This window comes from Giraffa tippelskirchi, chromosome 12 (assembly GCF_054371585.1).
Source record: "Giraffa tippelskirchi isolate mGirTip1 chromosome 12, T2T-mGirTip1v1.2.pri, whole genome shotgun sequence".
In the NCBI taxonomy this organism is placed as follows: domain Eukaryota; kingdom Metazoa; phylum Chordata; class Mammalia; order Artiodactyla; family Giraffidae; genus Giraffa; species Giraffa tippelskirchi.
The window spans coordinates 143,806,353-143,825,661 of NC_137286.1; positions in this window are offsets into that span (position 1 = coordinate 143,806,353).

Genomic DNA, 19,309 nt, shown 5'->3' on the forward strand with positions numbered 1-19,309 from the left:
GGCATAGGGTTGTGTTCAAGTTCAGAGAATACAACAGAGCTTTTGATAATCTAAGATTGATGGAGCAACAAAAATTGTAGCATGGGGAGATCAAGGTAGCTAGGAACTAAGAAGCTGATGTTTTGGTGAGTAATGGTGGTTTAGTCGATAAGTCACGTCTGACTCTCGTGACCCTATGGACTGCAGGTCTCCAGGCTCCTCTTGCCATAGGATTTTCCAAGCAAGAATGCTGGAATGGGTTGCCACTTCCTTCTCCAGGGCATCTTCCTGACCCAGGGATCAAACCCAGGTCTCTTGCACTACAGGCAGATTCTTTACCAACTGAGCTATCAAGGAAACCCCAGGTAAGTAAGGAGTAAGTAAGGAGGTATACAAATGTAAGTGCTAGATTCTGCAGGTTCCTATACAAGGTGTTTATTAAATTGTTAAGCTCTGTTGGGCAAGAAGCTCAGTGTTTTTGTTTTGTTTTGTTGGCCACGCTGCTGTAGCATGTGGAATCTTAGTTCCTCAACCAGGGATCAAACCGGGTCTCCTGCAGTGGAAGGGAAAATCTTAACCACTGGGCCACCAAGTAAGTCCTGGAGCTAAAAAGGGAAAGCAAAACACAAATTAAAATCACCCAGTAGTCTGTAAAACAGGTTACCAGTTGCAACTAAAGCTGGTAGAGGTGACCTGGTTCAGCACTTGTACTGTTAGCCATGTCTAGCAGAAGGATGAACATATGTATAGAGAGGGATATACTAGCATCAGAAGCTACCATTAATGATGCTCATGGCAACAACATTCATTACTAAATCTGACCACTGCAAATGTCTATGAGTCAGATGCGATTTAAGTCACTGAGCACACATGCACACAAATGTCACGAACTGAGAAAAATGGATGAATAAGTTATGTGATGTATATTTACAGTGATAACGATCACAGTGAATGAACAATGAAATGATGGCATCTCAGAGGTTGACTCAAAAAAATATTTTACACATATAGGTTCAGTACTAACATAATTTAGAGTGTTAGAGGTAAATATAATGATAATTTCTGGAGCCAAAATTGCAGAGGGGAAGGATAAGACAGGGGCTGATGATCATCTTCTTTTCCTTGGTCTGGGTGATAATTATAGGAAGACACTTTGTTGACTTTTACACTTACTATTTGTAAACTTTACTGTATTTAGGTTTTACTTCAGTAAAACTTTTATTAAAAACATATTGGTGAAAATTTCTCTTGAACAATAGAGACAGATGATACAAAAATGTCATTCCTAATATATATCTCTGAGTTGCATATTCTAGCTTTCTGCTACCAGCTTCTCATCTCCTATTGTTCAGGTTTTAAGCTAGGTTGCCTGTGATCGTTCCTTTGGAGTTGGCAAAATACAGGAGATACTCGGCGAACCTACTTAGCTTGCAGTGTAACCTACAAGAAAGAAACTGCAGGGATGAAGACAAATGGAGACTTGTTAGGGGCACTCCAGAGCAGCGTAATAAAGACAACACCAGAGAGGAGATGGGGAAACTGCTGGACTGGGAACAGTACTGATGGGAAATGGAGCTTGAGATAAAAGCAAAACAACATTTATTAAAGGAGAGTCTCTGCACATGGAGACTGAAATACCCCAACAGTTAAAAGGAGTAACAGAGTCATATCCCTGGTGGCTCAATCAGTAAAGAAACTGCCTGCAATGCAGGAGACCAGGCTTCAATCCCTGGGTTGGGAAGATCCCTTGGAGAAGGGAATGGCAACCCACTGCAGGATTCTTGCTTGGAGAATTCCATGGACAGAGGAGCCTGGGGGGCTACAGTCTACGGGGTCGCAGAGAGTCGGACAGGACTGAGCAACTAACACACAGAAGAGAGCAGCAGCATCACTGAGATGCTGAAAACCCAGGAACCAGAGGACCTTGAGATTAGGACAAGAGTTTGCAAGGACTGACGCTGTTTATATCATGTGTCCAGGTAGAAATGCAAACATCTGTTTGGGTATCGATATTGATGAGAGAATTACTGAGTGATTGATGTTAGAATGTAACCAAATGACCACCACTGAACCAGATATTTCACCAACATTCTTGCCATTATATAGGACCCTAACATCTGGATGAAGTTACAGGGAGAAAAATAAGGAACAGGAAACCCTGATATAGAAACTCTGAGATTGATTGAACTTCATTTGATTGATTAAGATGATGTTTTCTACTCATCGGTGGAATGCAGCTGTCAACAGAGAAATAATCTTGAGATAAAAAACAACAGAGGCCTTACCTGGTGACTCAGTGGTAAAGTACCTGCCTTCCAATTCAGGAGACGCAACTTTGATCCCTGGGTCAGGAAGATCCCCTGGAGAAGAAAATGGCAACTCACTCCAGTATTCTTCCCTGGAGAATCCCATGGACAGAAGAGTCTGGTTGGCTACAGTTCATTGGGGTTGCAAAAGAGTTGGGCATGACTCAGCAACTAACAACAACAGATCAATGTCTTATACTCCGAATCATATAGAATTTTATATGAAGGAAGAATATGTTCCAGAATGGTAGACAAGTCTAGGTGTGTGAAAAGCAAGGAGTAGAATATGTGGACTTAGGAGTTAAAAAAAGAGCCTAGAAATTTATATGGTGACAATTATGAAAAGATTATTGTAAGATTCATGTATGCAAAGCAAATCTCCTCCCTAATGTTCTTTCCAGTGCACACACTGGCTAAAGTTAAATAAACAACAACCACACTGTGCACCAAGCTGAGAAAGACCAATAAGTAAAGATGTATCTCAGATACACAAAATGTATGTATGTTTAGTCTAATTCGGAAGAAATTATATAGATACAGATCACCATGATGCATAGTAGTAGCTAAGTGATACAGGGGTTATACCACACAGACATTGAAAACAATGAGCAAGTCATGGGGGGCTTCAAAAATTAGGGAATTTTCCTGTGAGCTCAGCTTTGTATTTCTACTTGATGAATATATAACATTTTCATGAAAAGGCTGGAGGTTGCTTTTGCATATATAATAAGTTACAGAATAAGAGAAATAGTTATGGATGCATCATAGTGTGGTCAGAAAACCACAGCTCATATCTAGGAACAGAGATTTCAGGAAGGATAAAATTATAACATAACACATATACAAATTATGACATAATATGGAAATCTTAATTGCCATCTTGGAGTGGTTTATCTACTTGCTATTGGTAACAAAAAGTCAGCTAAAGCTCAGCCAGGCTGTCAATAAGTATTTATTGAGTAGCTACTATGTACACTTAGAAGGAAAATAGCAAGATGAGTTTTTGAAATTAATTTAGCAACTGTATTTGTGAACTCAAGAAGGACTACAATAACGATATTGTGACATTCTGACAAAGTGATAGAGTCTAGAATATGGTGAGGATGATTGTCATGAGGACAAAGTGAAAAATGCAAAAGACCTTACGAAGAGAAAATGAGTCCTAGTCGTTGTTTGATTGGATGCTTATGGTTACTATGAGAGAAATAAAGATGAAACCATAAATATTGAACAGTGATGACCAAGATAACTAGGACACTATCAACAGAAACTGAGAACCCATGAAAGGAAGTAGATGGTTAGCAGAGAATTCAATATCGCTTTGAGCAATTTGAGCATGGATCTCTGAAGAAGAAATAAAATTTGGAAGAAAGACATTGATATGGATCATCTAGCAATAAGTAGAGGGGAAACCATGCTAATATAGAAAGATAAAAGGCTGTAGAAATAAGCCGGTAGAATGTTTTTATCTAGGGAGCTTCAGGTCCTGGCTCTGGGTACCAGCTGGATAAGTAGACAGAAGACCAGCTAGGGTCCTGAATATTACATGAGGGCCACAGCAGTATAAAAAGCAGGTGCTGCTATTATCAGTTCTCAATGTCAAGGAGAATTGAAACTCAGAAAAAAAAATAAAAAACTTTGAATTTAATACATTTGGTTTTATTTATTTTCTTCCAACATGTGAAAAGCATTAAAAGAAAATTGTGTGGAGAAGAAATAGTGATTTTGCACATTTTTGGTGCATATTTTCTCTTGTGATCTGACTAAAAGGAAGAGGCAGAAAACTGTTGTTTTTCTGAATTAACAGAAATTCTACTGTGGGAAACAGTAAAAACTCTTTCATATGTAAGAGCTGTTTTTCACAAAAGAAAGGAATTGATTTGCCCTGAAGTAGTGTTCATTGTTTTACACTATAAGACACATGCATACAGTAAGAGAACAATTCTTGTATCCTTCATGTAAGTTCTTAAATGAGCAGTGCTGGCTGAACTCACCGAAAAGGATACATTCAATTGTGCTTTGCTTCTTTGCAAATTTCATTATGGGTGAAGTTAAATCGTTCTTTGTACAAAGAACAATCTTGATTATTCCCTTTGGGGAGGTTATCCAGAAGAGAAAGATGCAAAGAAGCAAAGGAATTTTGATAATGTACAACTTCATCAAGAAAGAGGCCGTGCTGTAGATTTCATAGGAATGTAGTACAAAACCACAGTCATCAAAGAATTATTGTTGGTGAAATACCTTACAGGAAGAGGATAACATTCAAAAGCAAATCCACGCACATAAGGAATTTTATTCAATGAGAAATAAAATTTTTAATAGCATGAAGGGACTGATGGATGGATTCTTAAAATGGAGCTGGGAACACTGGTTCTTCTTAAGGAAAAAGTAAGGGTATGTTACACACTGTGAATTTCAGCTAAATGATATCTATTTTACATCTATCTATCCATCTGAGATTTACTTTTCAAATTTCAGATTAAACTGTGTAAGCATTATACAAAACCCTTGGGACATAAATGAAAATGTTAAACTAGAAATAATTATCAATTTAAGAAAAACTGTGCCACAAAACACAGCATAAACTTAGCTTAAGAGAAATACCCATTCAGGAAAAGTATTCACAACACAAATAACAAATAGTTTGCACATAGCATATATTAAAAAACAGTATCACTGAGAAAAATAACGCATATAAGCAAATAGAATATAGACAAAAATATAAATACTTAAATCACAAAAAAGTCATGAAAATGGCTTCTAAATATCTGAAAATGTACTAAACAAAATTAGCACAGATCTCATTCAGATTGGCAAAAATTTATATAATCATGCTGTAAGATGTTATTGAGAATGTAAGAATTTTGATGTTCTCATCTGCAACAGAAATGAACGTTATATACCAGTGATTCTCGGAAAAAACAGTAAGTAATATATATTTTGTTTTTTTTTTTAATGCATATACACCTTGATTTGGCAATTCTATTTTAAAAAATCTATTCCACAAAGATATTCATATGAGTGCAAAGTTATTTGTATGAGAATCTTTTGTGATAGTATCCTACAAAATAATGAAAATGGAATAATAATAATAGAATAATGGTGTAAGCGTACATACAAACACCAAGAATTTAGAGTAGCATACAGTTCCAATTAATAAGACCAAAGGTACACTTCTAAACAACAATAGCAAAGAATTGTGGAACAGTTTAGAGTAAGGTTGAGTATTAAGGAGAATGGTATTAGGGGAGAGAGTGGGTGGTATTAGAGGAGTTTGGGAATTTAGATCACGTGGCCAGGAATGACCTGCTTTAGAAGTGATCAGGTCAAATGATTGGAAGTGCTGTGTGGATAAATAAAAGAAAGAAAGGGTATTGGGAGTGTATAAGGGAAGAAATTAAATTTAACTAAGACAATAGTGAGATATTGGGGCAAATACTAGCAGTAGTTGATTCTCAAGCCATGTGGATGTTGGAGGGACTGACCACCTCAAGTGAGGGAAGGGCAAGGTCAAAGGCCCTGACCAGTTTAGGGAGAACGAGGGGTCATTGTGGCCGCCCCTGTGAGAACAAGGGGCCGAGCTGTTAGGAGAGCCACCGGGATGGGAACTGGACCAGACTGAGCTGGTCTTATAGACAACCGGGAGAATTTCCTGAGGCACACACGAAGCTGATGGAGAACTTTTAATAGTTACTTAGTCGCTCAGTTGTCTGATTCTTTTGCGACCCCATGGACTGTGGCCCGCCAGGCTCCTCTGTCCATTGGATTCTCCAGGCAAGAGTACTGGAGCGGACCGTCATTTCCTTCTCCAGGAGATCTTCCCGACCCAGGGATTGAACCCACGTCTCTGGCATTGGCAGGCAGATTCTTTACCGCTGATTAGACTTTTATTCCTGTGTTGAAATAAAGCTTTAGGGACGCAAGAGGCTCCTGTACTAATCAAGGTAAGAAATGAAAGTGACCAGGGTTAGGGTGAGAGAAGTGATCAGATTCTGGACATCACTGGGGAGGCAAAGCCAGGAGAATATTTTGATGGCTGGGCAGTGGATGTGAAATCAAGAAGTCAGCTAGCAGTTAACATATGAAAGCAAAGGAATCAGCATTTACTGAGAGAGAAGTCTTTAAGGACAGAGCAAGGCATGGTTTATAGACGACGTTTTTCCTGCCAAAGCAGTGCAAGCGCAAGCTGCTCAGTCGAGTCCAACTCATTGCAACCCCATGGCATATACAGTCCATGGGATTCTCCAGGCTAGAATACTGGAGTGGGTAGCCTTTCCCTTCTCTAGGGGATCTTCCCAACCCAGGGATCAAACTGGGGTCTCCTGATTGCAGGCAAATTCTTTACCAACTGAGCTATCAGGGAATCCCACCAAAGCAGTGAGTGATGAATGAAGTATAGGTCCCAATCTCTCTAAAACATGCATTTTGCTCTTGATTATTTTTGCTGGAGTGCCTTATACATATATATACATATATTTTTTCTCCCCTATGGTAATGCAGTATGCACTTGGTCTATATGCAGCCAAAATTTTGATCTGCATGCAAGCAAGGAATGCTTGTAATTCACAAACAGGCATAGATACTTGAGTGGCGTCCTTGAGTGAAAGTTTACAGAGGAAAAGCAGGAGCTTAGCTTTGACACAGGAAATTTGAGCTATCAATTAGATATGTATGTTGAGCTGTCCACTGGGCCCTGGGATTCACTCCCACGGAGAGGAGAGGTTAATAATATAAATTATATAAATTTCGAGCTTCTCAGAATAAAGTCTTAGGATGGTATGAGATTACCAAGAGACTGACAGATGATCATGGTTAATCTCTGTGACTCTCAAATTTTAGAATCTAGGAAATGAGGAAAAGAACAAGGGATATTGAGAAAGAGGGGTCACTGAGCATACAAAACATAAGCTCATGTGAAGAAATTCTGTAAGAGAACATGGGCTCTCATTTAAGTGGTATTTGAAAGTGTTAACCTTAAAATAAATCAAGTGAGCTGTGAATGGATTTTGACCTTTGGCAAAATCACTTTATGAGACACCTTGAGAGCCAGGTCATGTGAAACTTATCTGTACATTACCTGCATTGTTATATATTTATAAGATATATACCTTATGTTTTTAATGTAGAATCAGAATGAAAAATATTAGGACAAATACTAATATTTTCAACTTCGTAATATGAATGAGTATCAGTTAGGTTCCTTTTGATCAGATTATATGCTTACGTATATGTGTGTGTACATGCACAGAGATACACATTTGCTTTGAAACAATGGGTTGTGCCATTCTAATGCTGACAATCTACACAACATATTGAACTAAACTTAGTGATGCTTTGTGATCTAAAGTAAGCATGGAGATTTGATGGAAGAATACATAACCAGAAATTTATGCACAAAATGCTGTGCTAAACAGATCTTTTCATTTCTCCAAAGAACCAGAGTCAACATTATGTACAAAACACAGGAGAAATCATTCCATTGAGAGAGACTTTGAAAGCTAAATAATTCTTGAGGAAAATCACAATCAAAAGTAAAAAAAAAAAAGGAAGGAAATTAATCCTGTCCATAGTTATCTCCCCAGAAGAAAGAGTTTATTCAGACTGATTCTAGTAAATACTAATTTATCATCATTGCTACACACTTCTGTAACCTCCCTCCCAATAACTACATGAAGAATGTTTTATACACATAAAGATATATTAAGGGAATGTTTATTTTTCCTGACAGAATGGTTATAAATCTCATATCTATACTTATGGAAAGTAGTTTATCCATAAATCATGCCTACTAAGACCCAAGATATATTAAGTAAGAAAAAATAGAGTTCCACCACTTGCAGAAAATGCAGAAGGAAGGATATTTTCTGTCTAAAATGTGCATTGATGTAGGAAGCACATATTCAGGTGGGTATTTTTATTTTAGTATCTATAGAGACCTAAATTAAACTTTTATTTATCCTTTAATTGCATATTTTTAGAAAACATGTATTTGATGTCACCCTGATTTGTCAGCTTAGAAGATGTAAATGTCAAAAATGTCCCCTGCTGCCAATGGTATTTGGGCTTCTCTGGTGACTCAGTGGTAAAGAGGAGATCCAGGTTCGATCCCCCGGTGGAGAAGTTACCCTGGAGAAGGAAATAGCAACCCACTCCAGTATTTTCGCTTGGGAAATTCCATGGACAGAGGAGCTTGGTGGACTACAGTCCACGGGGTCACAAAGAATTGGACGTGGCTTAGAGACTAGAACAGCAGCACCACCCAAGGTATTTACAGACCTGTTTACAATAAAATCAAGATTACTAACTTTATCAGTTTCTGACCACAAACTCTTTGAGGAAAGGGAAGTTATTAATATTACTACAGGCTAAGGGCTTCCCAGGTGGCACTAGTGGTAAAGAACCCTCCTCCTGCCAATGCAGGAGGCACAGGTTCGATTCCTGCGTCGGGATCCCCTGGAGGAGGGCATGGCAACTCACCCCAGTATTCTTGCCTGGAGAATCCCGTGGACAGAGGAGCCTAGTGGGTACAATCCATAGGGTCACAAAGAGTCGAACGGACACGGCTGAAGTGATTTAGCACTTAGTTCAATGTGATAAAACAGGGTTTCAAATATCTTAAGGGATTCTCTGAAATTTTCAACCCTTGACACAGGTGTTACAACCAGGTCCCTTGGCTCCGGGTAGAATTATTGCCACTATATTATATGTCTTGTGATATTTCACCAAAGAATTGTTGGGATGTATATTTTAATCACAGACTTAAACCTTGTACCTGGCTTTGAGTGGCATTTGTCTAATTTCTAAAGTCAATCTCATCCCTTCCCTCCCCCAAATTAAGACTTCTCACCAATGATACTATTTTAAAATCTGAAGGAAAAAAAAAAAAACCCTGAAAACAAGTAGGAAGAGACTTGGAGTTATTTGGACAAATAAAAGCAGGGCAGAATAAAATATTGACTTGCGAAGCTGAAATATGGAGAGGACCACAGACTTGTGAACTTGTGTGTTCTTATACATTTGCTAAAAAAAAACCCAAAACAATAAAAATGTACAGTTGCCTTTTGTAATGGTCCATGTTTACTGTGCAATTCCCTACAGTTTCCAGAATAAAGCATTATACTAAATGATACTCAAGTGACCCTGTAGACTTAATTTATCTACATTAGTGACTAACTTACAACCAGGAAGTGATTTAGAGTTTGACAAGAATAAAGACCGGGAGGCACTCTATATATCAAGCCACTAAAGCTCTAAATAATGCAATTTCCCATTCTTTGAGAAACTATGTAGCCACTACTCTTTTTGATCATATAAGTAATATGAAAATCCGCAAACTGTAATAAGTATATATTAATTTCCTAGATTAACACTATACAGATACAAACATAATTAGCAATTTAGTGTGCTTGTCTTTTAAAATCTTGTTGTTTGAATGGTCCCCAGTTCACATCAAAGCCCCTTTATCCTAATACATTGCTCATTTCCTCTGTTTTCTTCATATATTTGTTTCTGTTTACCAATCATGTTATCTGGAAATAACAATTTTTAAATGTCCAATTGCTCCAACTGTTTTCTTAATGAAACCCTATTTGGGGCTCTTCATGAGTCGTTTATATTCACACAGTAAAACTACTGGACAAATCCACATGCAAAGTTATGCTAAAAAGCTAAATAATGAGGGATTTTTTTTTTTAGTAATTAATGAAAGAGACATTTGAAATGATGCAGTATTGATAAATACAGTCACTTAGTTATTTTTTCTTTGAAAACAATGTTTAAGGAAAAGAAAATGTTTGTTTCAATAGGTCATTTTTAATATCTAAAATATTACTTTCAAATAATCCTTTGTTATACTTCAAATAAACAACATATGAGATATTCTGTCAAATGGACTTCTTTATGAAGGTGCTTTTTATTTGCAAATCAAGTTTATTAGGTGTCATGTGATTGTCATGGCAGGGTTACTATTTTATTCTTTAAAACATAATTAAAACCCCCAATAAGTTGTTAGCACATAAGTCAAATTCATTTTAGATTGCCAGACAATCTAAGGTCCTTGCATTCTCCTCATGCATTCTCTTATATTTCTTATATCTAACTAAGAACTTAGTCACACAAAAGACAGTAAAATTAAAAACATTTCATTTTTATTGATAAATATAATTATAAATTAAATGTAGGTTATACATTAATAAATAAGTTCCAAGTTAAACTATATAAAAAAGAAGGATCTTTGCATTTGTAAATGTACATTTAAAAGTCCTGAAGAAAAAAATAAATATTGCAAATATTTCCCATATTTAGTGTAGTTATAGCTATAACTGCACAGCATCATTTTGTGTTTATTGGGTTAAAAGATGGTGTATAGTGATAATTAAAGAGTACTTATGAAGCCTGAATAATTGAACATCCAGCTGTTGTGTTTGGCTTTTGATATGGGTGGAGGGAAAGGGGAGATGGTGCAGTTGCAAAATTACAAAGGAGCATTTACAGATGGCGGAAACCCAGCCTCCGCCCTTTGGGCATTTCTAGGACATCTGGCGAGCCATATGAATCTAGACAAGATTAAGGGGAAGATGTGAGGTGCTCAAACACCAATGCCTTCTGGTACAGCCAGACTTCTAAATATTGGCTAGAATTTAGACAAGGGTGCTCGTCTCTACTTGGCAGGAGAATATTATCTGTGACAAACTGGGGGATCTTTAAGGGCAAGGACTGGTCTTATTTCATATTTTCTCACAAGCACTGAGAGCTACAATTATAATGAGACATTGTGGCCATTTATCTTTGCCCATTACATTTATTTTGAATGACCAGCATGCTGCCTAACACATAAAAAACGTTCAAATATTTCATTTAAATGATTGGATCATTTCAATATAGAAACTATCCTATCTAAAGGTGATTCTGATACAACTGATTTATGATTTCATACAAATGTTGACGCTAAGAATGGTTTTCTATACTCATTTGTTTATACAAGAAAGAGGCAAAAAGTGAGAGAGACCTGAGTATCCTGGAAGAATTGATGTGTAGGACAGAAAACTCCAGGCGAAAGCAAAATGATGGCAATGGTGAACGGACATTTTGCTTTCTTCATTCTCTATACTGTGTGTGTGCTCAGCCGCTCAGGCGAGTCCGACTCTTTGAGACCCCTGGACGGTAGCCCATCAGCCTCCCCTGTCCTTGGAATTCTCCAGGCAAGAATATTGGAGTGGGCTGCTACTTCCTTCTCCAGGGGATCTTCTCAACCCAGGGATGGAACTCACATCTCCTATGGCTCCTACATTAGCAGGTGGACTCTTTACCTCTGCGCCACCTGGGAAGCCCATTCTTTATATTAGGTTTGCTAAATTCCCTTGGGGAGGAGCTGTATCGCAAAGTAACTTCAAATCTAGAGAAGTCAAACATTCTCCTATTTTCTGAGCTCGTCTTCCTTTAGGGGTACAGCAGTTATCCCATCCTTGAGGACTGAGCAGACAGTGGACAGGGCACAGCATTTGTGGTGAGGAGAATTTTAAGCCAATATTTCCACATATTGGCTCTAAAACTACCAGCATTTTTGTCTGCCAACCATTGTGACCCTGTAGGTACTTTAGTTCTCTCAGCCTTAGTTATTGTTACCACTTTTTATTGGCTTGTTTATTGTTATTATAATGAAATGCCTCTCATAGTGATACTTTGAGGATTGCATATTTTAAAGCACTTATACAAGGTAAAAGGTAAAACAAACTTTAGAAGTAGTTTTAACTACAGAGTGAAACTGGAGCTTTAAAAAGGAGATCGTTAAGTCTGTTTTGCTAGTTGGACATTCAAACTTGCTTTCAGAGTCCCTTATCATAGGATATGTGTTTGGAGAAATTCTGTCCTGAAAATATCCCTTAATTCATCTCTGAGCATAGGACGAGTGTCCTTATCATGATAGGAAGGAGGCAGAGAATCTATCAGAGAGGAAAAAAGAAAAAGACAAAACGAAACCTAAAAATGCTGATGGCCAAATTAAAGATGATGGTGTGGTACTTTATAATGATTTCTTAGATAAGTGCGTCCGTGCTGGGTCACTTAAGTCATGTTTGACTCTTTGCAGCCTTACGGCCTATAGACCGCCAGGCTCCTTTTTCCATGGAATTCTCCAGGCAAGAATACTGGAGTGGGTTGCCACATCCTTCTCCAGGGGATCTTCCCAACCTAGGGATACAACCCGCGTCCTCTCCATTGCAGCCAGATTCTTTACCTCCATCTGGGAAGCCCTAGATTAAGCATGTGTGTGTGTATACTTAGTCGCTTCAGTTGTGTCTGATTCTTTGCAAACCCATGGACTGTAGCCCACCAGGCTCCTCTGTCCATGGAATTCTCCAAGCAAGATTACTGGAGTGGGTTTCTGTTTCCTTCTCCAGGGGATCTTCCTGACCCAAGGATCAAACTAGCATCTCCTGCATTGGTAGACAGATTCTTCACCACTAGTGCCACCTGGGAAGCCCTAGATTAAGTTCAGTTAACTTCAGTACCTCAGTCGTGTTTGAGTCTTTGCAACCCCATGGACTGCAGCACGCCAGGCTTCCCTATCCATCACCAACTCCTGGAGCCTGCTCAAACTCATGCCCATTGAGTTGGTGATGTCATCCAACCATCTCATCCTCTGTCATCCCCTTCTCCTCCTGCCTTCCATCTTTCCCAGCAGCAAGGTCTTTCGAATGAGTCAGTTCTTTGCATTAGGTGTCCAAAGGATTGGAGTTTCAGCTTCAACATCAGTCCTTCCAATGAATATTCAGGACTGATTTCCTTTAGGATTGACTGGTTGGATCTCCTTGCAGTCCAAGAGACTCTCAAGAGTCTTCTCCAACACCACAGTTTGAAAGCATCAATTCTTCAGTGCTCAGATTTCTTTACAGTCCAACTTTCACATCCATACATGATTACTGGAAAAACCATAGCTTTGACTAGGCGGTCCGTTGTCAGCAAAGTAATGTCTCTGCTTTTTAATATACTGTCAAGGTTGGACATAACTTTCCTTCCAAGGAATAAGCATCTTTTAATTTCATGGCTGCAGTCACCATCTGCAGTGATTTTGGAGCCCCCAAAAATAAAGTCTGCCACTGTTTCCATTGTTTCCCCATCTATTTGCCATGAAGTGATGGGACCGGATGCCACAATCTTAGTTTTCTGAATGTTGAGTATTAAACCAACTTTTTCACTTTCCTCCTTTACTTTCATCAAGTGGCTCTTTAGTTCTTCTTCACTTTCTGCCATAAGTGTGGTGTCATCTGTATATCTGAGGTTATTGATATTTCTCCCAGAAATCTTGATTCCAGCTTGTACTTCATCCAGCCTGGCATTTTGTATGATTAAGTACACCTCCCATCTATTAGATTCTCACTATCTGCCAGGCTCTATAAGTAGTGTCTTGAATGTATTATTTGGGTTCATACTGACAAACCCTGTGAAGTAGTATCTTTGCTTCCATTTCTTCCACATGAGGAAAACAAGTTTTAGTGAGGTTAAAAGTCATGCATTTAGTTAGTAAACACATCAATATCACTAAAATGTACCATGAGTCACTCAGCTGTTTCAGCCAAAAGATGCGGAGCTAACCATGCCTCTTTTTCTGTTGTTTTGTTTTTTTAATAAGCAAAATTGAATCCAAGCTTTATAAACTCTATCCACAAAGTTTATCAAGATCAAGTCCTGGCTCATCACTCCCTCAGTTCACACTCAGGTCCCAACCATCATCATCTCTAGCGTGGATCAGAAGAACCCTCCAAATCTTCTGATTACTTGTATATAAATATCCTCATTCCTACAGTGCATGCACAAGGTCTTTTAAAATTAACCAGACCAGGTTTTTACCTTACTCCAACACTCCCATGACTTTATAGAATAAAGCATGTACATGTGCTAAGTCTCTTCAGTCATGTCTGACTCTATGCGACCCCATGGACTGTTGCCCATCAGGCCCCTCTGTCCATGGGATTCTCCAGACAAGAATACTGGAGTGGGTTGCCATCTTTTCCTCCAAGGGATTTTCCCAAACTAGAGATTGAACCCATTTCTCTTACTGTCTGCTGCATTGGCGGGCAGGTTCTTTCTCACTAGAGCTACCTGGGAAGCCAGAGCATAAAGCATCAGCCCTTATTCTAGCCTTGCTGTTGTTGTTCAATTGCTAAGTTGTGTCCAGCTGTTTGTGACCCCATGGACTGCAGACCACCAGGCTTCCTTGTCTTTCACTGCCTCCTGGAGTTTGCTCAAACTTGTGTCCACTGAGTTGATGATGCTATCTGACTGTCTCATCTTATTCTCACCTATGAGAATAAAAGCCAGATCCTTAATAACTCTCTTATCTCTGCTCTCTCCTTTCTTTCCACCCTTTGAGTCATCCTGGCTCCCTTGTACTTTGGACATGGCAAACACGCTTAGACCTGGGGACCTTGGGAAGTACAAGACCCTCTAGCTGTAACACTCCCCTCTCAGATGGGTGTGTCATTTCCTTCAAGACTCCAGTTTGTTCTTTTAAATCTCTTTAATCAGACCTGAGTATCCTAATGAAAGCAGAAATCTGGGCACTTCTTTAACCCCCCTCCTTATATTTCTATCCTCTCTGCTATTGGTGGTCAGAGGAGGAAAGCAGGTATGCAATCAGGACGCTGTGAGCTCAGTCTCCAGGATCCTCTCCTTGATTCAGCAAGGCCTTGGGGAAGGTGGTCCAGACACTATGACACCATGAATCCTGGGTCTTTACCTACAAAGTACTAGCCCCAGTCTTGACCCAGGTAAATGTGACCACATGTAGGATAGAATACTTCTCTGGGGACCCTTGGAAATCCAGACAACCTAGACCCCCTGGCAGAAGAGCTAGCTTTCTGACATTTCATCCAAACCCTTCCAGAAACTTCCTTCTCAACTTCTTTCTGCCAACCCCTCAGCTTTCATTCCTGTCATCACCCCCCTTTCTCCAGAGTCTTTAGAACCTAGAGAGGGCTCCTGGAGACCTCCACACCCTCCTACCCAAATGCTTATTTTTCCCCTAGTCTGGGACTCTATGTCCCTCTCTGTATCTGATTCAGCTTTTTTTCCTGAAGGAATTATTCTGGCTTCTCTCTCTCATCTCCATCTTTCAACTCAACACCTATCGTCCCCTCCTTACACTCTGACTCTCCCCTGGATATTCCAAAGTCTATGCACTGCTGAGCCCTAAGCTCTAAGACTCTTCCAACTGTCTCATCTGTTCCTTTACTTAGCACCTACACCTCTCTTTCCCCATGGACCACTGAACCCACCTGCACCCTCTCTCAGCCCCTTGCCATCCCCAACTAACTCTTCCCATATCTTGAATTATTTTAAGTACAATTATTCAGTTTGCTGAAGTACTAAATACATTAAGTGCCCAACTGTGCAGAATTTTGTTAAATGTAACTAGGTTGCCCTGGCATACTTTCTCATGAAAAGATTTTTCACATATTATTTTTTCCAGACAGAAAAATACTTCTTTCAGTTCATGTATGCTTAAAGGGCAGCTAGAAGCAGGTAGGGGCAGGGGGAGAGATGATCGTTTATCAGTACACTTGCATATATATGGAGATATCTACTTAAACAGACCATTAAAGATTGCACTTCCCAATCAATATAGGCCATGAAATCTTACTGCTAGCAGCTGCTGGGTCCAATTAAAAAATGTAGTTTCCTTTGTCATTATTGATCTTGAGACCTGTTATTTTGGTTCAGGATCAGTGACTATATTTGAAACAGGAACTAGGGCATTGTGCCTTCTCGCTTGAATGATACAGTTTGTCCATAGGAAATGTTCTTATTACTTCCCAGAGATAATCACAATGAAATCTGGAATGTATATAGTACGTATATGAAAAGCTGGTCAATATGCCAGAGCCCATTTCACTTAGAAACAGCTTAGGTTACAAAAGATAGTTTATCTCTTTCATCGATTCCTCAATCACATATAACTAAAAACAGCTTAAGCATGAGCCCCCGTGGTTTGTCTTCAAAATAGGCATGGCTGCCTGTCCTTCAGAACATTGAAGCCAAGAATAGTATTTTTACATTTCCATTAGGCATCTTTAATCAGTATAAACTTTTGGTCAGTTTGATCTACACTAAAAACCTTAGAGAAGGAAACCATCAACAAAATGAAAAGAAAACCTACTTAACTGGAGAAGATATTTGCAAATGATCTGTCTGATAAGGGGCTAAAATATCCTAAATATATAAAAAGCCTATGCAACTCAATGTCAAAAAAAAAAAGAAAAGAAAAGAAAAGCAAACAACCCAGATAAAAATGGGCAGAGGATCTTAATAGACATTTTTCCAAAGAAGGCAAAAAGAAGATGTTCAACACCTCTAGTCATCAGGGAAATGCAAACCAGAAGCTCAATGAGATAGTACCTCACAACTATCAGAATGACTGTGGTCAAGTAACAAGAAATAACAAGTGTTGGGGAGGATGTCAAGAAAAGGGAACCCTTGTACACTATTGGTAGCAATGTAAACTGATGAAGCCACTATGGAAAACAGTATGGAGTTTCCTCAAAAAAACAAAAGAATAGAATGACCATACAGTCCGGCAATTCCACTCCTGGTATTTATCCAAAGAAAACAAAAACACTGATTTGAAAAGATTTATGCACCCCCATGTTCATAGCAGCATTATTTACAATTACCAAGACATGGAAGAAACCGAAGATGGGGTAAATATATACAATGGAATATTACTCATCCATAACAGAGAATGAAACCTTGTCATTTGGGATAGCACGGATAAACCTGGAGGATATAAAACTTAGTGAAATAAGTCAGAAATACAAAATCTGTAATGTTTCTACTTATATGTGGAATCCAAAAACAAAACAAATGGATAAATATAACAAAACAGAAATAGACTCACAGACACAGAGAACTAGTGTTTACTGGAGAGGGAAAGGGGCAAAATAAGTGAAGAGGGTTAAGAGGTGCAAACTATCAGCTATAAAATAAATGTCACAGAAATATGGTGTACAGCACAGAGAATATAGTCAGTATTTTGTAATAATTTTGTGTAATCTATAAAAAATATTGAAGCACTATGCTATACCCCTGAAACAAATACTAAAAGTCAACACTGCTTCAGGTTTTTTAAAAAAAGAAAATTTACTTAGAAGATAATCAAGCTGGCACAATGTTTGACATTTTAGTGTAGATTTTGATTATGTCCATAGATCCCTTAAATAGCAAATTGTGTATATAAAACAAACAAAAATAGTCCATCTGCTCCTTTGTTTCTCTAATGGCTTAGCTAGCTTTCCTTGGTTTGACTGAAGTATTTTCAATAGTATCACATAATTAAAATCCTAGAATAAATGGAAAATAAGAGAAAAGTTCTAAAAGGTGATTTTTCCTTTTTTCATTGCTCAAATAACTTAAATATTGCAAAATGAAAATTCCTTAAATATTTGGAAGAAACAAACCTCCTAAAAAGAGAGTGACTACCCAGAGATTTTTGTGTACTAAATTTTGTTTTATATTGCTAGACTTATTAAAAAGCAAATTTGACTGATGGTATTGAACTTATATTAAAGGTACTAATTGAATAATGCGTTTTTCCTATTTGAGTCATAACACTGTATAGAGATTTTGATGTGTTCCTCACATGAATCTCATTTTTTTCTGTGCTAGCTATTTAAACCTATACGATTTAGTACTGTAAATCTCCTCCTACTGGAATAAAATTATCCTGAAAACATTTGCTGATACATCATTGAAAATGGCATTTTAATGGATAAGAATGGATTTATAATGAAATATGCATTATATTTGATGCTGAGGAAACAGCTTCAAATAGGTCTCATCATATTTTGAATATTGTGTGTACGTGTGACTTCATCACTAACAGACTATAAGAAATCATAAAGCAAACACACCCTCTGTTTTAGATAGAAAAGGTCACAGCTGAGCGTTGATCAAATTACTCCCTCAAGATTTGCCAACGATAACTCTTGTCTCTGATGCTTTAATACGGAAAATGAAGTAGGCTTGTCTGTCTCTCCCCTCTGTCTTTGCAATTTACGCTTTGTACTTTGCAGTCCCGTTCTTAACAGTATCTGTTTTCACTTGGAAAGCTGTCCATTATAGTCCTCTTAAGGATGTGTCACGAAGCTTCCAGTATCAGAACCTCCTGCTAAAGGGAATTCTTTCCCTTCGCAATATGTTCAGTCCTCTGCCTTTCACAATATGCTCAATCCCCTTCACAGAATAAATTAAAAAAAAAATTATTTTGCGTTAAACTGAACACAGTTTATACTTAACATTGATGATCACTAACAAAATATCACAAATTGCAGCCCTTGAAGATACACATCACAGCGCAGCCCAGTTACTCCTGGAAACCATCACTATTAGCGAAAGTTACAGCATTGTTACAACATTTGGCAGCCACATTCAAGGCTTTCTTTGAGTGATGAATTTACACACATCTTTATTTTATGGACCAGGGACAGATTGCTGGCTGTCCCCCTTTCAGGCCTCTCTTTCTGCATTTTGATAGATCTATATATATAATAACCTGAACACACAACTGCCTGGAATTGCATTTATATTTCTTAACTTCTTTATTTTTTTTTCATCCTTTCAATAGCTATTTATTGATTACTATATGCCAGCTACTGTGGTTTCTAGGACTGCAGATACAAATAAGAAACTCTCCCTGAATCAAAAGGCTGAAAGACCATTTGAGAAGATGCAAACAAAGGATGGGGCTTCGCAGGTGGTGCAGTGGTAAAGAATCTGCCCACCAGTGCAGGAGAGGAAAGAGACGCGGGTTCATTCCCTGGGTCAGGAAGATCCCCTTGAGGAGGAAATGGCAACACACTCTAGCATTCTTGCCTGGAGAATTCTATGGACAGAGGGGCTGGTGGGCTGCAGTCCGTAGGGTCACAAAGAGTCAGACACGACTGAGCCGCTGAGCATGCAGGCACAGTTATTTAAAAAATTTAGGATGGCTGTTGTGAGTTGAGTGTGTTCCCCTAAATGATGTTGAAGTT